Raw genomic sequence first — 23,987 nt, forward strand, 5'->3', positions numbered from 1 at the left:
GTCTTCAAGGGGTTCATTATTTCCAGGACGATATCCTGATATCCGCAATGTCTGAAGAAGAACATGATGCTAAGTTGTTAGGGGTGCTACAAGTTATACAACAGAAAGGCATGACACTTAAAATTGAAAAATGCAAGATAAAGAAAAACGAAGTAACTTATTTAGGTCATCGCATAAATGCTGATGGTATAAAACCCAAAGAGTCATTGGTTGACACCATTCTCAAGATTCCTGATCCGTTAAATAAAGCCCAACTCTGAAATTTTTTAGGATTAACAGAATACTATTCAAAGTTTGTGGATCACTACGCTGATAGAACAGAACAATTGAGAAATCTGATGTGCAAAGGTATGAAATTTTATTGGTCTGAAAGATGCAAGAAGGAGTTTGAAACAATGAAGTAATTAATAAACAGAGCACCTGCGCTAAAAATGTTTGACTCAAGTGCCAAGACCAGAATATCAGTAGATGCCAGCAACATGGGCTTAGGGGGTGTATTAGAGCAGATTCAAGATGGTGAGGTAGTTCCCATTGCCTTTGCATCCAGGACATTGAGAGGAGCTGAGAAGAATTATTCGACTATTGAGAAGGAGGCTTTGGGAGTTAAATGGATTCTAGAACATTTCAAAAGTCTCATTTGGGGTATACCAGTTGAAATCAGAACTGATCACAAGCCACTTGTACATGTTTTAAATTCAAAGAATCCCCACATGACTTCTCCACGCATAAGGAGGTGGACGTTAATTTAATTATCATGCAATACAATATCAGTATAAAATACACCCCTGGGAAGACCAATGTAGTGGCTGATTGCTTTTCTCGTCTACCATGTAACTGTGACACGATTGAATGTGATGACAAAGGAGAATTTACAGATGATCAAAACATGGAGTGTATAATAGCACATATACACCCAGGGTTTTCAAAAGAAGATTGGATTGAGGCGAGAGAGCAAGATATTGAACAGAAATTGTTAAGAAAAGCTATTGAAAATGGATGGACAGATACCGAGGAGAATATCAAATCTTGGGAAAAGATAAAAGACGAATTATCAAGTGACAATACATGCGTTTATAGAGGAGAGCGGATAATACCTCCAGTTAAGATGAGAGAGAAAATTATGAAATTAGCGCATGAGGGCCACGTAGGAAGAAACTTAACAAAAAGAAGAGTGAGAGAAGCTTATTGGTGGCCCAACATGTGGGATGAATTGGAAGCTATGGTTAGGGATTGCTCAGCATGTGCAGTAAGCGATAAGAGCAAAACAACGCACATCACACCATTACAACCAGTAGAGATTCCAAGTACCGTGTGGACTAAACTGGCAATTGATATAGCAGGACCATATGAAACTTTAGGACCGCAAAAAGTCTATTTCATTGTACTGGTTGACTATACGTCCAAATGGGTGGAATGTGGAATTGTTGAGGAATCAATATCAGCGAGGAAAGTTACTAAGTTTTTAGAGGAAATTTTTAACAGAGAAGGGGAGCCTCTGGAAATAATATCTGACAATGGAGCTCAATTTATGTCACAAGAAATCCAGAAATTTCTTAAAGAAAGGGCCATCAAACATAACACAACAGCTTTGTACCATCCCATGGGGAACGGATTGGTAGAGAGGATGAATCGTTTCATAAAAGGTATCATTCAATTAGCTATTGTCAACAACATACCATGGAAGGAGACACTAAAGGAGGCACTTAACACGTATAAAGTTACCCCTCATTCAGCGACTGAAGAAGAACCTTTCACTTTGATGAGAGGGAGAATAGCTACAAACAGATTCAGACCTGCGTGGATAACAAAAAAAAAAACCAAAGAAATAAATTTGGAAGAAATAGTTAACAGAGTAAAAAGAAAACAAGAAGAATACAAAAATCATTACGACAGACAGAAACATGTTCAAGAAAGCAAGTTTGAAAAAGGAGATTGGGTTAGAGTAAGAGAACCCAAAAGAGTGATGAAAGGAGAGTCAAAATGTCGTCCTCCTCAGAAAATAATGGAGTGCTCTGGAAAATCGGTAATTCTAGAAGATGGAAAGAAGTGGTCATGTAATGATGTTATTTTGGCAAAGGAGGAGGAAGTTGTAAAACTCAAGGAAGAACAGTTGGCAAAGGGAGAAATGTTTAAAGACAAGTTCAATGACTGGGCATATATGAACAAAGCATTTGCTCAGGAGAACGTAACAAAAAATGGAATACATGAGAAAAAAGCAGAGAGTGTTCAGTCATCTTCAAGAGTTAGGAAAAGAGCGTGGAATTATAATGAAGACTATGTATATTATTAAAGAGAAATTGTGACTTAGAACTACAGCAACACAAAGAAGCAAGAGCATCAAAAGATATACAATACTTTATAAGTGTATCCTTTTCTTAAAATGGCAATAAGTCAAGATGATATATATAGTTATGAAATGTTAGTGGTAACACATTTTAAATTGTTAAACTTAGTTTGTTCAGTTTAATATAGAAGGGAAGATGTTGTGATGTTTATTACTATAGTTATCAGTACACTGTGTTGAATCTATGATGTTCATAAGTTCTGTAACCATGACGGCATGTTCGTGTATCGTTCCAGAATGTTGATGGAACCATACACGAAGTTGCCTGAAGAGATGAAGGTTGGCCTCCATGGGGGCTTCTCCCAATAAAACCAGATACTATATAAATCAATCATATAGTATGATTAAGTGTCTATATCACACTTCTTAACACAGGCCCTCAGGGAGATCCAAATTACAAAATATAGTTTGGGACCTGCAACAAGAACCATTGGTTATAGTTTCAGAATATAAATACTTAGGTTTATTCCTCCAAAATAGTGTAGCTGATTCGACATATTCGAATATGTTGCAAGCTAAACTTATGACTCACGTCACAGGCCAAAATTCTTGTCTATAAGTATGGCAAATTTTCGCTAAAGCATTTGTTTGTTTTACAAACAAAAAGTCATCCCCATACTTACTTATGGCGTTGAATCAAAACTGTACTCCAATGATCACTCGTGGGATAAATTGGAGGCTACCTTTTGGAGAAAGGTCCTACATCTGCCAAACTGTTTGCCCATGCCCATCCTGCGTTTTGAATTGGGTTTAAATCCACTATCTAGCAGGGTCAAATGGCGAATTTGTTCCTTTTTTCGTAAGTGTTTGCTTGCTGTTACTAATAATAACATATTGAGCACGGTTGCCTGCTATTTGTCCTCCTCCACTTTGATCTTTGCTTCGAAATGGCAAAGTCTTGTCTTGAACACTTTATTGGAAGCTGATATCTCCTTAAAGTATTTAATTGAAAATCCATCAAGAGCCAAACCTAAATATTATCAATGGGTCTGGATCCAAAATTATGATGTTTGTTCAAAATACAGAGATTTTAATATCTAAATGTTTGGTATTAAACGGATGGGGAAAGTGGCCGATTATCTTTTGAAATGTCCTTCGGCAAAAATTAGGGATTCGTTTTTACGTGTAAGGATGAACCTATGGCCCACGCGGGAAGTCCTGGAGAGGCGAAAAATCATTCCATCTGTTGGAAACTTTTGTCGATTTTGTGAATCCCTTAGTGTGAAAGAAACATTGCAACATGTGATAGTAACGTGTCCCTACTTAAAGGACATACAAGCTAAACAATATACTAATCTGATGAATTTGTATATGGAACAGGATGAAATTGAGACATGGAGCATTTTATTTAATAGTTCCAGATTTTCGGTTATAAAGTCCCTGGTTCATTTTTTGGAAACCATTTTACCCACTGAAATTAACTTAAGTACTCTGTTCTACAATTTTATGTGTAAATATTGGATGTTATTTTAGTTCTCATGGGATTTAATCGATTACCTATCTGGTTTGTTCAAGAGGTATATGCATGCACACCTATTCTTGTGTTTCTTATGTTAATTTTTAAAATTGCTTCAGTGTCTCTTGTTTTGTTCCAATGTTAAAGTGAAAGTGTAATTCTTGTTTCATTTTATCCAATTATGTAATTTTGAAAAGTTGATTTCAGCTGTATCAAATAAAAAAAACTAAAAAAAGAAGTTGTTCACAACAGCATATCTTACTTTATTAGACTCCGTATGAAAAATAGCTTCCCACAACCTTTCAGTACATAAATTACTATAATCTTTAAAGTAACAATGGAAATTGTAAATTCGCCATATCATTAATTCTGAACATTCCACCATGAGATGCTTTAGGGTTTCAGAAGTTGTGACAATATTGACAGAATGTTTTTTTCTGTCGGTTAGCTGCCATTTTAGCTTTTACCATAAATTCTATCTAAAGCAAATTAATTTTTGTCGATGTTCTGGATTTGGGGATTTCACTGGGTAAAATGCTGTGACGCCACATTTCTTTAATAAGAATGGATTTTCCCTGGTTCTTGTTCTTATCCAATCACGTTGCCATAATTGTGCTTTTGCTTTATCTGGATTATCCATAAGCATTTCAAGGGGAACGTCAGCATCCCATAATATGTGACACACTTTGGATTGCCACATTTTAATGAATAAATCATTCACTGTGTCAACATAATCGGACAGTATAGACAATAGACCATGGACATTGGACGCTGAGATGCATTTGTGAAATAGAGAACACTGCTTCCACTCATATATGGCATTAAGAGACAATAAGCCTAGTTCATGCCTAATAACTGGAACCGGTTGTGAGCACAGTAGTTTTAGCATGTCTCAAATGCCCCTTCTATTCTTTCCCGGTAGGTATAGGGTTTCCATTCTTTTGACTCTCTCCATACAACAGAATCAGTGTAGTCTTCTGCTTGTAATAGGTTATGAGCGGCGATATAGAACATTTACAATATCGTCCGCTGATAACCTTCACTTGTGAAACGGAAATCTCCAATTTATGTTTCATGGTTATATGATATGGGAGATCCGAAGGGTGGTTATTTACATGAGGTGTATGATGTAACTATTTGTAGTTCAGTTTTTTGTTGTTGAAGAAACCACTTATTTTTTCTCTAAACCACTTATTTTTACATTCCCAAACTGTATTACCTGAGTTTTAGATGTATTGATGGTCAAGAAGTTCTTTTGGCCATATGTATCTAGCGCTGTTAACGTGATCTTCATTCCTTTGGGTGTTTTGGCTACAAGGACAAGGTCATCCGTGTATAACAACCATCTTGTTATATGTCCATTCAACTTAGGCGAATCAGTTACTAATCCCTCAAAGCATTTAAATCTGAAATGACAAAGTTAAACAGCCAAGGCAAGGATGCATTCCTGGTTCAGCCCTCGAATCGTCTGGATTGGTGACAATTGATCATTCATATTTAATCGTATCTGCACAGACGTACGTAGCGGTATGAAACTCATAAAGCCATTTCAGGATGTGCTATGGGCAATTGCGATCTACACATTTTTTGAAAAGCAATTCTCTGGGTACCGAATCGAAAGCCGTGCCGAAATCAACAAATGCCATATACAACGGTTGTTTCAATTGTTGCTGGTGCGCCTTAATGGCATTAAGGGTGAGGAGATTGACACTTGTTCCTAAGCCAGGGATAAATCCCGTTTGAAAAGGATCTCCGGCCTCTATGCTGATGGGGCTGATGGGTCAGTTCTATCTCCCTTTAAAAAAAAAAACGGACTTCTTCCAGGACAAAGGTAGTAGGTCTGTGCTCAAAACACGACTAAAGATCAGATGAAGAATTGTCGCCCAGGTTTGGGGTTGTTTCAACATATTATGAACCCCATCGGGCCCTGGGGCTCTAGATGAGCTCAGTCTCTGAATGTTTGCTAGAATATCATCACAGTCGATTGAAATGTGCTGCGCCTGTTTGATGTTGTTTAACTTTATTTCACAGGCCATCAGCAGCGTTTGATACAGGGTTTGATAATGGTCCTTTCACTGCAACTCAGAGATGGAGTGTATTTGTACTGATGCCTGCGCACTATGAACTGATTGGTTTAATAGGGACCTAATCCCAGCTGATGTTCTAGCAGCCATCTGTTTTAACATTTTCTCACCATCCTTTTGATATCGACTAGCCTTCCTACCTCTATGCCAGTTTTTATAGGCCGATTTGAGCTGTTTTGCTCAAATGAATCTAGTTTTTATGGGTAGGTTCATTGCTTCTCGTAATTCCCTTCTTACAAATGCTTTTCTGACTTTTTATACATGTTCAAACGCATATAGGTGTTTATGGATAACTCCATTATCCATAGTTTTTAATTTGTCAGAACTTTTGCATCTTTGAAACATAACACCCACCCTTCTTCCAGCTGGCTATTGGCATGGTTATGTTGCTCCAAGCTTTTCTCATAGTTCAGCAGATACTTGAGTGACCATCTTATTCAATTCTTGCCATTGTTAACTGTCAGCCAACCTTTATAGATCGAACTCCAGCAATTTGCTTGTTGCAAGCGCCATGACCATGTCAATGAAGTTGATGATGATCACTGTTCATTACGTTTTATTTCCAGTGTCTGTAAAGTCCAAACATTTTCGGTATGTATAGATATAGTCAATTACCGGTTTCTGGTTCTCGCGGTGCCAGTTGTACTGTGGCGGCACATCAACCTGAATAGAGCCGTTCAATAATACAAATTTCCTTTCAGACATCTTATTCCAGCGGGTTTCAGTAGTACCTTGTTTATCGTTAACATCCATTAGAAAATGCATGTTAAGATCCCCCAATATTATGATGTAGCTTAGACCAAGCTCTAGCGCAAGAGCATTAAGAATGTCTTCTGTATGTTTAAAGAATTCTTCTGGCTGTAGATGCGCTCGCCCCCAATATATATTTACGAGCGCTATCGTGTGTATTTTGTAGATTTTAGCTATTTGTATATAGGGGAAGAAAACACCTGCAATGTAAATCCTGTAGATGTTCTAGTAGCTATCAAAAGCCCTGCCATGGGCCGACCTCTTGGTTGCGATATCGATGTAGTGATGATTACATCGAGATCATCCCACGGGGATAAAGAGCAGCCAGGTCTCCTGGAGGGCGATTATATCAAATGTATGCAATTCATTAGTGGTAGAATTGATTAGATGTTTATGGCCCCTCGTGTTCCAGGTTATGAAGCGAATTGATTCCCAAGTTGGGAGGAGTTATGCCTGCCTTTCATAATTGTTGGTAGGATATTGGGTAGACTTACTCCCAAGGGCCTGCTGACTGACCAATTTATCAGCACCAAATATTCTGGGGACTCTACGTGCTTGAGGATGGTCCATTGCTACTCCAACATTACAATTATTTTGTGATACAATGAAACCCAACTCATATAGGGCTGATCTTGCTGCCCATATTGCACTGGTTACTACTCTAGAGCGAATTAACATTCTTTCTTCAGTTTGACATTGTAGAATTTATCAATCAATGACAATTATCTATGTCTGATGTTATATCTTGCAAGCTTGTAATTTCTTTGCACATGTTCAGTATACTCGATCAGATCGTATTGTCGATAAGGATGTCCTCGACATTTTATCACTTGACGGTTGTAAGTCTTATCATGTGACTGTTGAAGGTTTATTGGTGTCTGTCCATTTTTTTCCCTCCAATTTGATACTATCACTTCACTCCTGTCCTTTTGATGTGAAGGCCTATCATTTGGTGCAAACCTTTCCTGGTTTATATTGCTCGTACTTGCAGATTGAAGTGCCATTGGGCCCTTCAATTGTGGATTATATGAAGGAATTGGTTATGGTTTTTGCTCATTTGTAGATGGCTTGATGCCATTTCTGTATTTATTTTTATATAATGATTGATAGATTTTATCTCTTCTTATTTGTTCAAGCAAAGGATGTGTAGTCTCTGGGTTTTGTAGCTGTTGGTTCTCATAACCTTTATTTCCGTTGTTATTGCTATAACATTGACCAGGATGGTTTGCATCCAATGGTAGACTAAGTTGTGGCTGTATCCGTAGATGAGATTTAATAGCAGGCAAGTTAACTTTGTTACCACTTTGCAATGTCTCAAAATGTTCAGATATTTTCACCAAATCATCCAGAGGCTGATATCTCAGACAAGGTAGATTTAATGCCGGCTGATTTATGGTATCTTTCAACAGCATATCTCCCAATTTCTGTATATTTGCTGTTATTTGGGATGTTGCAGATCTTCTTGGGGTAGTCAATGCATTAATAAAGCGTCTTGTTTTAGTTTGTGATTTTCCCTTGATCTGCTTGTTTGATATATTCTTTGTTTTCCGTTCATCATTAATTTCTATTCTATTCTTCACAAACATGGAGGGGAACTTGCTAAACATATCAAATGTTGATGGTTCGGACGGCAATTTTAAAGCTTGATCAAGGCCATTTCAGAACAGCTAGTCATGTCTTGGTTTGAGGTTTCCTCAATGTTGATTACTGCTGTAGATACTGACTTTAATGTAGTTAGTGGGGTGACCACAACATTTAACATGTTTGCAGTATTGCTCACATTCAACAAGTGAGCCAAAGCATCCTCTCCATTTTGAGCTTTTGGTGAGGTGTGTTCTTTCTCCCCAGGATGAGACCCCTCCCTGCCTTGTTACCCCTCTGGTCCATGGGACGTCTGTGGCCGGGTCTGAGATCCGGCTTATATGATGTCTGGCTGTATCTCGGGACCCAGCCTGCCTCAGTCACGACCAGGCTTTACCAAGCCCCCCCAGGCTTCGGAGAGGAACATTATTATTTTTTGTTTAACCTTTATTTTAATTCTGACAGGCGCTTCACAAGAATACATTACACCACCGTGGTGGACAGTAGAGTTAAACAACAGAACAGCATTTCCACATTTATATTCAGTTAAGTTTGTACAACACTATATCAAGAGTTTTTATTCTATATTCCCATTGTCACGGTCTTGAGTACAGTTGAGGTATGCCCCCAATGGGGCCCATATGTCCTTTGGTCTGCACACTGCCGCTGTACTTCTCATGTAATGTTACTCCTTCTCCTGTACATACAGTAAATCTTGTAGCCACGTCTTGTGATTGGGGGCTGTTTTAGATTTCCATGCCTGTAATATGTTCCTCTTGGCTACTGCCCTTGCAATAGCAACAAAACGGAGGATTTTGGCCAAAGCCTTACCTATGTCTCCCAACAAGTACTTCAATGTGGTAGCTGGGATATTCGCCCTAGTGATGTCGCTTACAACTCTAGCCACTTCTTCCCAGAATGCTTTGACGGGGGGGCAGTCCCAATACATATGAATGGAGCCTGCGGTGTTAGCATTGCATTTGGGGCAGGTTGCATTTTGGGTAGGGTCGACTTTGTATGGTGTTATATGCAGATGATTTAGGATTTTAAATTGAATTAGTCTAAAATTCGAGTTGAGTGAGATGGACTTATGTTGACAGTATTTGGTCCATTTGCAATCATCAATGGTGATGTCTAAATCCCGCTCCCATTTTTGTTTCATGCAGTTTCTGGACGGGGTATGTTCTTGGGCTGCCCCCGTACAGACTGGATATTGTACCTGTAAACCCATCTTGTGGCCTAGACCCGAACCACCCTGCCCTGAACAACGTCTAGTGAGGCAAACCTACCATCTGAGTATAAATCCCCTAATCTCCTTATCAGGGTCCCATTTCCTTTGTAGTGCAGTGTCAAATGTGGGTTCTAGATCTGGGTAGTCCCATAGGGAAACAAACGGCCAATATGGGTTCTCACAGCCCACCCTTGCGCACAGGCTAGACCAAGCTCTTACTGTTGTGGCCACTGGGTCCACCTCCCTAATATTTCCCTTGATTTTAGTAAATTGCTTCGCCTGTATGCTTGTAGGGGCTACTGCAAACTTTTCAGCTCACACGTGAGCGTGTGGTTCGGCTGTAGCTGGCGAAGTGTGCCTGTGCTGCGTGAAAATATAATGTGTATTCTGGGGCTGCCAGCCCACCAGTTTCATATCTTTCGCACATCCTTTGCCAGTTGAGCCTCACTGATTTCCCGCCCCAAACGAATGCAGTGGATAATTTCTATAGTTTCTGAAAGAATTCCCTGCCCGGCCATATAGTGATGCCACCGAACAGGTACAACAGTTTGGGACCACAACCATTTTGAGTAGGGCCACTCGCCCATACAGGATATTGGCAGTGCACCCCATACTTTGAGTTTTTGTTCCAGAGTTTGCAAGTATGATTCATAATTGTTTTTGTGTAGAGGGTCTGCCTATCAGTGGCCATTATTATGCCCAGGTAGTGTGCAGAGTTGGGAGCCTGTTTTAAACCACTTGTAGCCTGTGATTGCCTTGTGTTTGGCGTCAATGGGATGATATCAGACTTGGTCTGATTGATTTTTTTTTCTTGTAGCCTGAGTAGGTTGAGAATGTAGATATTTCCTTCATGATAGGGGGAAGGTGTGTTTCAGGACGTCTAACATGTATCATCATGTCATCCGCATATAGCGAGAGGAGTTGGGTGGGGGGGGGTCACCTCTGATACGGATTCCCCTCCAGGTATGTTCATGTCTTACTTTAGCCGCCATCCCCTCTATCGTAAGGGCAAATATAAATGGGGATAGTGGACAGCCTTGCCGAGTGCCCCTCCCCAATGTAATGGAAGATAATATGGTATTGTTTGTCCTAACCATTGCGGCTGGTTTCTTGTATAACACTCCGATGTAACCTATGAAAACCCCATTTTCCCCAGGATCGAGAACATATAATTCCAAGATGCTGAGTCAAATGCTTTTTCAGCGTCCAGGGTGACTGCGGCTGCTTTGGTGTTTGGATCCAGTTGTGATGTAATGGCAAAGAACCTCTGTAAATTCAGTGCAGTTGATCGGGTTGGGATAAATCCCGATTGGTCTGTGTGGGTTAACTTGTTCATGTAAGGGATCGGACGATTCGCTATTGCTTTGGCGTACATTTTTGTGTCCGTGTTAATTAGTGATAGGGGTCGATAGGATGAGGGATCATGTGGGGGCTTTTGTGGTTTAAGCAGGACAGTTCTTACCGCCTCTCATATGGTGTTTGGCAGTTCGCCCCTCTCAAGCGCTTCCTCCCATACTTCCAACAATCTAGGGGCCATCTCAGACTTGAACCCCTTATAAAGATCCAGGATGCCGTCCGACTTCGGTGGCGTGCCCGTTAATAGATCAGCGATGGCTTGTTCGATTTCCTCGGTCATCAGTGGGAGATCTAGCGGTGCCCTTTCCTCTTCTCCTAGACTGGCAGTGGGATGGAGTCTATATATTCTTTGAGTTCCTCAGGGTTCGCGGTGTCTGCATTTGTGTAAAGCTTGGAATAGAACTGCTTGAATACGTCATTAATTGATTCTGGGGACGTTTGTACCGATCCCAGAGAATCGCAGATGCTAGTAATTTGTCTCGCTCCCTGCTCCGTTCGGATAAGGGTTGCCATTGATTTGCTAGCCTTGTTCCCTTCTCCATATCTCCTAGCCCTCGTGGGTTGGGTTATGTGGTATAATTCTCTATCTGCCAGGCTTTTGAATTTGTCCATTTGAGCCTGTATTTTCCGCTGGTGCTCTTTCCTATTACTTTTGGGTTGTTGTGTCCCGAGATCCCTGAGCTCGCGTTAAGCCTGGAACAGTGCCTTTCTTTTATCCCTCAGGATGCCATAGGATATCCCCATCAGGTGGCCTCTCAGCCAGACTTTAGGGTCGGTACAGACCCATAGGTCTGTATGGGAATCGTTTACATTTCAATCAAAAATCTTCTGTTTCGGTTCAGAGAGGTTCTATCACTGCAGCATGCGCCTGTTCCGGATGGTATGTACTCTATTCCTTAGGACCAGTTGCAGGAGGACCGGGGAGTGGTCCGACAATGTCCGCAGTAGTATGGTACACTGTTCAACCTCTGTAACCAGCTCAGGGGAGCATAATCAGTAGTCGATCCTTGAACTGGCCCCATGTGCCCCGGGGTAGAATGTGTATTCCCTTTTTTGAGGATGTAATTCACGCCAAGTGTCTGCCCGGGGTAGTGTGGACATTGCTTGCCTCAATGTCATTGTGTGTTGTCTACAGCTTCCAGTTGAACGGTCCAGGCCGAAGTCCAGTATTAAATTGAGGCCCCCCCAAATCACGGACGCTGTTTCCAAGGGTGACATTAGTTCCACAATTTGCAAGTAGAACTCTGGGCTGTCCGGATTAGGGCCATATGTATTCACCAGGATAACGTCTTTGTTATGCAATTGCCCCCATATGATCACATAGCAGCCTTCCTCGTCTAAGTATTTGGACATTTGGAAATTGAGTCGCCTGTGCACAAGTGCGAGTACACCTCTAACCATTGAGGAGTAGTTTGTAGCAACTTTCACGGGACCCCAGTTTCGTGCCAATGTGTCGGTGATCTTTTTAGTGGCGTGTGTCTCTTGTAGGAGAAGGATGTCAACCTTGTGTCGACTTACATATGCAATGATCTTCCTTGCCTTTATCGGGTATGCCAGGCACCTCATGTTCCAAGTGAGTAACTTAATTCCCTGTCCTCTCAGTGACATTGAGTTCGGTATCGTATGTCTGCCATAGCTTGCGTTTCATTGTTAGTGGTGTCTTTCTCCGTGTGCTCTGCCTGTCAGCGTTTTTACTGCTTTCATACCGTCTCTGGTACAACTTGTCTCCCATGTCCGTGTATTACACCATGTTGCTTGCGCTGTGAAGTGGATTATCCCTTCTTAACTTTTGGGCAACATCCACCCTCCCTCACTATTCTTTCAAATTTCCCCCCTGACCACCACCGCCCCAACTGGACAGTGTATTCCAACTTTAAACTTCAGCATTTGAGGAAAAAAATCGGGCGGCTGTTTGGTTAGTCTGTCCTTTCATCGCTGCCGACCAGACTAGACTGCCCCGATGGCCGCCGCACCGTTATTGCATGAATCCAGGTGGCGTGCCTTCAAGTATTCGAACCGGGTTAGGGGTTCTTATCTTTCTGTGATTGTGGGATATTGTGTTCAATATACCCCATGGCTTCTGCCAGGGTTTCGAAGAACTGTGACTTCCTGCTGTGCTGAAGGCGGAGTTTGGCGGGGAACAGCATCGCATATGGGATGGAGCGTGCCCTGAGCGCTTTCTTGACCTGGTCGAATGTGCAGTGCACAGCCTGCACACCATTGGAGAAGTCAGGGTATATGTGTATCCTGTTGGAGTCCTATAACAGAGAGCCCTCTTCCCTGGGAGGCGTAGGATCATGTCCCTGTCGCAATAATTCAGGAGGTGGGCAATTATTGTGCGTGGAGGTGCCCCCGGTTTAGGAGGAACCATCAGTGCTCTATGGGCTCTTTCATCCAAAAAATTGCTGCGAGAACTATGCCTCCGGGAAGACTGCACGGATCATTCCTTCAAGATACACCTCCATTGTAACATTTTTTTGCCATGGTTTGGTATGTCTTCCACCACACTAATGCGCCCCTCCACCACCCGTGCGTTCACCTGGTGTAGCTCTGCTTGTATGGACGACATTGTGGTCCCCATATCGTCCAGTTTAGAATTCACTGCCGCGAAGCCAGCCTGGAGGGCTGCCATATATGGGTCTATTGGGTCAGGCGCAGAGGCGTCAACTGGGTGGCTTGTGGCATTTCCTCGCTCCTGTGCTCCATACCAGCATTTGTGTATGCATCCATGGGGCCTCTTTTATTTGCCTTGTTGCCTCTGGGCATGACTTACTCCATAGCTATGCGTCAACTAGGCTGCCAGAATCCGAGTGGACAGTGGTGCACAGTCGCGGGAGCTCGCCGTAGAGATTGTTGGGCAATGATGGCGCAGGTCTGTGTAGGACTCTGTAGTCTCAGACCTGATTAGTGGTAATTGTAGGCTGTGATATTTCACTTATCTAATTGCCCCCTGGGGAGTACTTCTTGCAATGTGTGCCCCTCATGTGGCGCGCGTTAGTGGGTCCGCAACCCAATTGACCCCTTGGAGTGGTTCTACCAGGGTGATCAAGTGATCTCTGTCAGCCGTGTCAGTGTTGTGGCCCCGGATTGTATGGCATATAGGGCTGCGCTCCTGCCCTCGGATTATTACACCTACTTGTTGGTTCAATTACGGGAAATGGCGGGGGGACTCTTCCCTCCTCTGCCCAGCAGGCCGGGCTGCTCGCTTGCAGCGCACACGACTGCCGCTGACGAGGGGAAGCCTGCTCTGTCTGCTGTAGGATAGTGCTCCCCGTAAGTAGCTGCGGCCGATCTCCGCAGCTGGGCCCATGAAGTGATTGACTGACCCCTTTTAAGAGGTTCCAAGCGGGTGATCCAGTGGTCCTTGCCAACGATCACCCCACTGACCCGGTCAGGTGCGAGTGTCCACTGTGCCTGTGCCGGGTCCAGGTTCGTAGTGTAAACGTATAGGGTTGTGTACCTGCCCCCAGGTTATTCCACCCACCTGGTGGTCCGAGTATGGAGAATGGCGTGGGGGGGCTCACCCTCAAACCAGCAGGCCGGCCGCTCGCTTGCAGCGGCCGCCGGGAGTGGAGCCCGTTCTGTCCGCTGCAGGTTAGTGGTCCCCACACAGACGGGAGCCTCCAGTCGTCTCCGCGTTTTCTCCTTTCGCACTCCCCTCCAGCATCCGCAGACCTTTGCGACCGGGGCCTGGAGGTGACGCCCCGGGCTCCACGGCAACCGTCCCACGGAGCTCACGCAGCTCCCCTGCTCCGGGACGAAGGCAGCCGCTTCACCGCATTGGGAGGGGAGCGCACCAATTCTGCGGTCTTCTCTAGGGGGACCCGCGGGTGCTTCAGCATGGCATTTCTTTGTGGCCCAGTAGTGTCGGGTCATTTCAAATATGTCAGCAGACGCTCTGGTGGTACAGCTGTCCAGTCCGACGCTGCGTATGCTCTGTGCCTATCTGGATTCGCAGGATTTTAGTACGGATTTATTTTCAACTGCGCTGCTACTCAATCAAGCAGCCATGACCGTCTGCGTCCAATAGCGTCCCTGCTTCGCAGAGGGAAATTGGAGGGTTCAGTGACCTAACCTACATGGTGCTCCTTTCCCCAGCTGTCACTCCTGCGTTTCCTGGCTATGTTTATTTATACATTTATGAAGCGCTTCAAAGCCCCAAGGCAACTAGATGCTGATACAAATTTATGAAAATGGTTACAGGTATTTGGAGCATAGCGTCATTTAAATTTGTGTTTATGTAGCGCTTCACATTGTAACAACAAGATACATAGAAGATTACACTTTTAACATATTGCATATTATACAATTGGTACAGGTATTAGGCGAGTGCCTAAATGGCTACTACAATAGATCTCGTCTGAAGAGTATGGTTTTTAGTTTTTTTTTTTTTTTTTTTTCTTCTAAAAGTCCAGAAGGAGGTGTCTGTTTCTGAGATGAGGGGGGAGGGCATTCCACAATTTAGGCGCTATAGTAGGGAAACTTGATCTTCCTGCTGTTCTGTCTTCTAAATTTGGGGGGTGATAAGCAAAATGGTGTAGGGAGAACAGGTTGGTTTGTTGGATTGGGCTTTGTGGATGAGTTTACTGAGGTATAAGGGTTCCTTATTTGCGATCCATTTGTGAGTAAGCTGGAGGATGATGAAATTGATCTTGTCCTGGACAAGGGAGCCAGTGGATTTTCTTCCTAATGGTAGAAATGTGCTCATGCTTAGGAGTGTTTTTAAGGTAGCTCTAATTGTTTTTAACAACCTGTAATTTTTTTGATGTTTCTTGAGCTGGTTCCTGCAAGTAGTGGGTTGCCGTAGCCGGTCCTAGATAAAATCAAGGCAAGGTTGCGTGCAGCGGGTGCCATAAGCGAGGGGCGGAATGGGCACGTCGGTAGGAGTGAAGCGTGCTGATGGTGCTGCAGTGGGTTGGAGAGCAGCAATGTGATAAATTGTGCACAGAAGCTCACCATAAAAGTTTAAACATGCGGTTCCCATGGGCACACATGGCCTTTATCTTGGCTGTCGTCTTGAGGCCGGCTTCCGCCTGCCGGTGGATCCTATTGGATTAAAAGAATCAGTTGCCTGGCAATGGGGGCGCTGCCTCGTTGTGATGCCGCGTTGCGCCTGCCATTTTTTTGAATCGTGCGGTTAGATGAAGGCAATCCTTGTGTCGGTTGCAGGTAATTTCATGGGCAAAACTTCTATTAAAAAAAACCTTTGAGCAGAGGTTGCAGACTATGACGTAGTAGAATGTTGCAGTGCAAATGCGCATGCAGGGGTTCGTCGGCGGCTGTAGTCACACAGAGATTTCGGGATTTTTGTTAATCCCGTTTGTTTTCGTCTGTCCTGAAAGGGACACCACGGAAATCAATGGGCCATGAACATCACTGTGGCGGGGAGGGGTGGGTCATTGTGGAAAGCAGGCATTCTACATGCAGGACACATTATTGTTGTTCAAATGTGCATTTTACACGTTCAGAGGAAAAAAGTAATTTTCAATCTCAAACGCTGCTGAACTTGCATCCGCTAGTTTTCTTTGAGATTATTATTTGTTTGGGTCTGAGCACCACACCAATACAATTTGTGTGCCCCTTGCTTTGTGTTTTATCATCGATTATAACGATGTTATGTTTATCAAACTGGTCAATCTCAAATGCTTCCGTTCTGCAGACAGCAGTTACTGGGAAATTAAACTGGGTTTGTGGGTGCCAACTTTTGGTTTTCACTAGAGGCAGAAATACCCCAACCCATCCCTTGGCCAAACACATTTTATAGCACTTGCTTTTTTATAAGTAATAAAAGTAATCGAACAAGTTTAGCATATATTTCTTTTTATTGTTTTGGTGGAAACAACAATATATCAATACACATGTATATTTTCCATATATACAGTCTCAGCAACAGTCTGTCAACCTGCTGAGCTACAACCAGCAGCAATGGCACCATAAAAAATCCTGACATCTGTAGTAGGACTTGCTGACGGTAAGAATGCCTTTTTTTAAAGCTACTGCATTTTGCTATGGGTGATGGTGGGGCAATTCTAAAGTTATAGTTAGAAGTCACAGTTCAAAACAATTTTTGAGGCTGTTACTTTCTCATGTCCAGTTTGGGGCGGTACTGAAAGTTCACGTCTCATGTGGGAGTTGCATTTACAGTGGACTGTGTAGTCTCACCTGGTTTCCCAGCGTTATGTCCTGCTTACTAGCTGATGCCTAACCCCCAGGAGCTGGTTTTAACCCCTGCTCATCTAATCTTAATATTTTGAAGTCCCAGGTAGACCCATGTATCCTTGGCTAACTGTTTTCATTGCAGCAGCATTGCTCAAAACGTTGGTGTGTCAACCTTTCCACCCGTGTCCCAGCATGAAAAATCCAGTGAAGCACTTCACCCAGTCACGCAGGCAAGTATTTATTTCTTTTCCCTGTGTACCATTGGTTGAGTAGAAGTGCTGAAGTTTTATATCGGCCCTGTGCAAAGTGCATCCAGTTGTGGTTTTTGCCACCAATGTGGGGCCTTGTCCAGGACCACACTTAAAAAAATAAAAATTGGAGCTAGAACTTCACGATCTGAACAGTCTTCTGTGACTTGTATCAATGTGTGTGTTTATTTCATTTTTTTTCCAGCCAGTATTTTTGAGGGTTTTTTTTAATTTTTTTTTTTAAATTTATTTAGAAATTATTATTTTTTGTTTTTGTTTTTTTGCTGAGTTTATTTCCCCCAAGCTGTTCACATGGTTTCTTTAGGGGGCTTTTTAAAAAAGTATTTTTTTCCCCAGCCTTTTTATGTGGTTCATTTTAATTCATTGCATGTGGTGTTTGCTGTTACGCAGAATCCTGGGCAGTGCCCTTAGGGACCACTACACAAGATTAAGACTACAGGTGTCAGTACAATTTCACCTTTGGTACAAGCCTGTACTACTCAGAGTGGTATCAGTAGCGTGGCAGCCAAACTTATCTCAAGACCAAATGAGCAGTAATGGAGATTACCCAAAGGACTACAATTACTGTGACTCAAGCAAACACTGACTCATGGTTTCAGGTTAAAAAATATAAGTACATTTATTTTTAAACCATCTGTTCATAAAACACTTCACTTCTATTAAATTAAAACAATTTCAAATATACTACACACAACTAATTCCCCTTATGCAGTTCAATTCAAGGTAAGCACATTGTATTTGACGGACCGGTGTTGTGAAACAGACGTTCCTGTGGGTTATTATGCAATCACTTTTTGACAGTAATGACAGTTCGGTCTTACTAAAGAAAGGCGTACCTGCGAGAAGAAATGTTACTGAGGTCAAACACACTTAGTACATGAATTAACACAAGAAAATGGGGGATGAAAATCATAGGCAATACTTTTGTCAAGGCAGGATAGAATCGGAGGATACTTTCTAAAACGTAGATAAAAGTCAAAAGGTCTGCGCCAGTGTCAATAGGACAGGTGTCCTGTTGTCGGGGATCACAAGGTTAGAACAGTTCACGATTCGAGATTGCCAGGAGTACTTGGATATTGTCAAAAGGGAGGCAAAAGTTATAAGGGGGAAGGAAGATAAGGACACCCCTTTGGTGAGGAAAAAGGTTTCACCCTAGTCCCTTGAAGTCGGACACAGTACCTTCTTTGTTCGAAGAAAAGCTGGTGCCACAGCAGTTGTTCCTGCAGACTCACGGTTCCTGGAGCCTTAGTCGTGGGGACAAGGAGGACGCCGTCTGGAGCGATCTGCACTACCCAGGGATGAGGCCAGCAGCAGCAAAGCAATGGTGAATAAAAGGTGCGCACCTTTAAAACAGGAGAGGCTCTTCAAATGGCTCTCCGGACCACTACAGCTGTGTGCAGCGATTTCGACCAAGAAGAGGATCCTCTGGCTGAAGAAGGTGAGCTGGTTGATCCCACCAGGCTCAAGGGAAGAATACTCCAGACTGGATCTTCTCTTGTTGAAGGGTAGATAGCTCAGGACTGCAGCAGGGCTTCACCGGGACTCGGGAGTTGCAGCAGCCGTCTTCTTCTCCACTTCTATTCGGTTCCTTGCAGTTCCGGTGGGGACTCTGACTTCCAGCCCAAGAGTCCTGCCTTTTATGCCAAAATCCCCCATTCACACAGCCTGGCTGTCAATCACTCAGCAAGGGGGCTGTCCGGCCCGGAGAACCACCTCGGCCAATCAAGACAAAGTGTGACTTGGGTCCCCACGGAGACCCTGTGCAGGGGGTGACTACACCCCTCCCTCGCATTCAGCCCACCTAGACACCCAGACGCCAAAGGAGGACTTCTGGACAGAAGCCCGCCAAAGGTCGGCGAACAAAGAAGGCAAACATGGTTTCCCGCACAAAGTAAACCACAAGAAGGATCTTAACAAAAAGAAATGGCGATAAAACCCGACCGCAGCCAAATTAATAAGTATTTGGTCAAGCGCCCAATAGCCTAAAACAGTACCACGTTTATATAATATAACCGTGATAGAAAAGATAGGGTAGGTACCACTGCCACCAGCCAAGTCTTAGTGTTAAGGCAGGGAAACAAAGCTCCAAGAGGCGCAGACAAAAGGGAGTAGGAATTAACCCCTTCCAGTACTCCATGTAAGATTGGGTGTACTGGGTCTGCAGTTTAAATGACTTCAAAAAGTAAATGACAACTTTATCTGTTTCTGGGGGACAGTAGTCAGCCCCAGAAAAATGGTGGGGAAGTCTTAGACAACCCTGTGTCGCTGCACTGAAGATGCTGTGTAACACGCACACAAAGTGGGGCTCATGGAGTGGTGTGGCTCCAGAGCCCAAGATCACACAAAACAGTTGCAATACACATGTAAAAGTGGGGGAAAAAAGGTTCACACTCTTACCAGGTGGAAAAAATAAACCCCAGAAATCCAGCAAAGCTGCTGAGGGACTCACTAGGTAAGGGAAATTGGCCATAAATGAGAATTCTCCCTAACATTTGCCATTTGAAATCTTTTGAAGCATTTTGAAAATTTGAAATGCTTTTTAAAATCTAATGTGACTTAAATTGGGGGTTTGCAATGTTTTCAGATTCTGGCTCCTTTTTAGATTGATCGTTGGTACTAAGTGAAAAGATCTTTTTCACTGTACTAATTGGGGGTGGGGGGTCGATTTTGAAAGACTGCTCCATGACTGCCGAGAGTGGTCTTTCTAAATTGAATATCATGCTTGTCAAACCCCTGCCGAGCACAGGGGCAGACGGGCGCTGTAAGCCCCAGCTCTGAGTCATTGCAGGAGGCATAGGTGAGTTTTGGACTGTGTGTGTGTGCATGTATGTTTGTGGGTAGGGCGTGTGTGTTGATGGGGGGGTGGTGGGTGTTGAAATTGGGGTTTGGGGTTAACCCCTCCCCCATTAACGAGCGGATGGGTAAGGAGGGGGGTGGTAGTATGTGATATTTCCGCATTTTAAAGCCAATAAAAGAAATGGTCGGAACAAAAACTTTCTTTTTTAGTGTTTGTGCTTCAAAATGCAGAAATATCACATGGACCTGCCTTGATTCTTAGTACCCAAAGATGGTAGGAATCTCAAACGAAAAGCAGGAGAGGTGAAAACAGACAAAAGAAATGCAAAAACACGGAAATATGTCTCTTATTTGTACTTTGGGTTCACATGGATCGCAGTTGCTGGACAGGTTAAGCTGCAGTGTGTGGTTTGTGGCGCTACATTTGGAAACAAAACATACCGATTTAGCATCAAAGAGCCAGGATTTGTTAGCATCAAAGAGCCAGGATTTGTTTGTACGGCAGCTGCAAGGCATACAAAAGCAAAAGGACACTGTTAAAAATGTGGCCTCTGTACCTGCAAATGCTTTGGAAGCTTACCACATTATCTGGGCAAAACCAAAAAGCCCTTCACAGAATTATCCTTATGTCTGACACCACAATTCTCCGTCGCCTCACTGACCTGCCCTCTGATATCCGTACAGAATTTATCACTCTTGAAACAGTGAGTTTGCTCTACAGTTGGATGAGGCCCCTGACGTTTCAAAAGCAGCTCATTTGATTGCTTTTGTGAGGTACTGCTGTGGAAAAGAAATAGTGGAGAAATATTTTGTAAACCAATTCAGGGCAGAGCAACTACATTGTGTTGGTATTAGTATGGGTGGTGCTTCTTCAATGTGTGGTGCTAGAACCTGGTTAAAAGCAAAAGTGTTGGCAGTAGCTGCTCCACATCTTTTGTGGACACACTGCGTGATCCCCTGGGAAGCTTTGCCTGTGTGCAATATGGGGAATGGACTCTCAGGGGTGCTGACTTCTGTTGTAAAATTGTACATTTTATTAAGCTACAACAGCCCATCTTTGCCACATTATGTGCAGAAATGGGAGCTAACACACACACAGCTCTGCAGAAGAAATTGTGGGGGTTGGGAAGAAACGTCCATTGCAGGTCCCCGAGCAGAAGGCACGAGCGAAGGCAAGCAGGCCTGATCGATAGGATGCTGTGGTCAATTTGCATGCAGCCCAGCAAAGCCTAAAAAGCGTGAGTTTATGAATGTGGAAGTTGAACCGTATTAAATTATTCTGAGACTGAAGGTGTGCTTTATTATGTTACACCACTCCTGATCATACCATAGCTTAGTATAGACCAACATAACATAAACTCCATGTTGCTCAAGCTTGTATCTGAAAATGATAAATTGTACTTTATCTTTATTAAACGTAAACCAGACTTTCAGTTTACGCAGTAACACTCTTCACATGTTTGGTAATATGTTACGTTATAATTGCTGCTTCCATAGCAGGTGTAATAAGAATCAAAGCTGGTAGAGAAGTGATATTAAATATATTGACTTGCTACCTTCAAGTGTCAGTTTCACATTTTTGTTCAATGCTTCATAATGAGGTCTCTCCGAGTCCAAATGAATTACACAAAAAATGTTCCTGGCTGTATTATGTGAAGGGGTGCAAACACTCAAGGGAACAGTCCAGACGCTAAATCCCTAGGGGCATCTCTTGCCATAGACAACAATATTGGATTCCCTGCCCACTTCACACAGCCCCATTTTGGGTGGCAAGGGATCACGCTCTATAGGGGCAATTCTGTCAGCATGTTCTAGTTCTACTTATCACATTCTCTATAAAGGGGAGGTTCCCGTAGGGATTTTATTGCCCCTTCAATAAAGTTTTTTCCAACCAATTGACATCAGCAGTTAATTGAAGATAGTTTGCCTGTGAACTTATTGAATGCTTGCTAGGGCTACTGATCCCTGTCATTCTGGGTGGACTGCTTTTTATGGTTGTGTTCTTTATTATAATCTTTTTCTCCTCCATTGGTGGGTTTAGTTCATTCTCGTTAGATGTTGTGGAGCTTGGAGCTATGTTCTTGCTTTTCTGGATTTTTCAGCAGCCTTGTGTGTCCGAGTACTAGCGATGTAGCAGGGGTTTTCTGACCTGGGTGTGAAAGGAGTGCTGCTAATTGCTTTGCCTTTTTATGCTGAGTTTACACCCCGCGCCCCATACGTTTTTTGCAGGGTTTTTCCACTGCTTGGAGCGCTGCACTAGTTCGGCTGTAATGCATAATTTATGGTACAGTAGCAATGCTTATGGGGTGGGGGAAGACTGCTGACCCCAAGAGCCCTGCAGTTAAGAACGTATTGCCTCTCTAGAACACCCACCTCTAATTTTATAAGCAAGTAGATGCAACTAGTTAAAGCCACAATGGGAGAAGTCTTGTAGGAAGTTGCTGCTTCACTCTCAAAGCAGGACACGTCGGGCAGGAACATCCATCGCAAGCCCACTATACATTGATGGTTTTGGCTACAGACCTGTGGAACATACTAAATTTACTTATTTTTTTTTCTTTTCTTCTTTTTTCGTTTCTTCTTTTAGGCAAGGATTCTAATCATGGCACTCTTTAATGTGCTATGATTCCGACAATTCTCTGAATTTGAAAGGATGGGGAATTTGAGCCTATGGTAATTCCTGGTGCAGTTAATTGTAAATGGCTGATAGTGTCTTGATGAAAGTAGAAGAGAAATGCGTGAAGAAAAGGATTTCAAGGCAGTCCTCCTTTTCTAGTCAGATAAGCAATGTATTCTTTTTTTTCATCTATTTGATGTTTGGGGGGAGGAGGGTACATCTGACGTCTGAGGCTTTGCCCTTTTTTCACACATACAGATGACTGCTGCACAATGCCCACCACTCTTTTACAGCATCTGTAAGACTAACTCCGAAGTACAGATGGTCTACTGATTTCTCATGTTATTGGCAAAGCGCTATGGGTTGAACGCCCTCAGGGACCGTAGTGCAGGTCAGAGTATGTGTGCAGCTAGACTGAGTTGTGGGTAGCTGCGTGGGGTGGGAGGGAAAGCGCCAAGGGGAGAGCAAGAATAAGCAAAAATCCAAGGGGACGGATAGGATTGCGCTTAAGGGGAGTCACTTACCCCCGTGTACAGTTCAAGCAAAATGTTGCATTGGCAGTCACATTATGAAGTTCTAACTTGCCTTTTTTATACCCGCAGCCAAGAAACCGTACCAAGGGACAGCAAACATTTTACGAAATATTGAAAATCTATTGTGATGCAGAGGGGCTAATTGAGGCTTTAAAAAGAAAGGTAGAGGAGTAAAAGCAGCTACTGATGGAATCTGGAGTGAACTAAAAGAAGATGCAGTGAACAAAAAAAAAGAGAATTATATTGTAAAACCTGATGGGTGGAAACTGACTATTCCAAAACGTATTATGGCTGTTCACAAAAGCTGTAAAAGTCTTTTGGCAGGGATGGCTAGTGCTTCATTCCTCCTACGTTCCTTCCTCAGAACCTGCCTCTTCACCTGGACAATTTCAAGACTAAATCTGCAGATGTCTCGGTGTACTATTGCAGTTCCCAAAGATGTAGCGGTGCAACAAATACAAAAAATTTGGACTACTATATATTGCACTATAAAGTAACGGTCAATTGTCTGTGACAAATGTTTTGTTGGACAGATCTAATTTGACAAGCTCAACTCTATCACAATGGCTTCTCAACAGTGTGTCCTTGTTACAGTATGATGGGTCATGCCTGTTTGGACAATGAATTGACACACAGACACAGACAGACACACACACACACACACTCTCTCTCTCTCTCTCTCTCTCTCTCTCTCTCTCTCTCTCTCTCTCTCTCTCTCTCTCTCTCTCTCTCTCTCTCTCTCTCTCTCTCTCTCTCTCTCTCTCTCTCTCTCTCTCTCAGATTACGGTCTTTAAACAAAACCAATGGAATT

At 43.1% G+C, this 23,987-nt stretch overlaps 1 long non-coding RNA gene across 2 annotated transcripts in view; it reads left to right on the forward strand.

Moving 5' to 3' along the window:
• Positions 1–23,740, forward strand: part of LOC138471809 (uncharacterized) — a 33,321-nt gene extending 9,581 nt beyond the window's left edge. The window contains exons 5-8 of one of the 2 annotated variants that reach the window (XR_011268515.1): positions 16,684–16,773; positions 17,104–17,191; positions 22,614–22,699; positions 23,246–23,740. This is a non-coding gene — a long non-coding RNA (uncharacterized lncRNA). The remainder of the gene's footprint in view (positions 1–16,683; positions 16,774–17,103; positions 17,192–22,613; positions 22,700–23,245) is intronic. The other variant, XR_011268516.1, reaches the window with a different exon arrangement.
• Positions 23,741–23,987: the final 247 nt, after the last annotated feature.

This window comes from Ambystoma mexicanum, chromosome 8 (genome assembly GCF_040938575.1).
Source record: "Ambystoma mexicanum isolate Mex_15411 chromosome 8, UKY_AmexF1_1, whole genome shotgun sequence".
In the NCBI taxonomy this organism is placed as follows: domain Eukaryota; kingdom Metazoa; phylum Chordata; class Amphibia; order Caudata; family Ambystomatidae; genus Ambystoma; species Ambystoma mexicanum.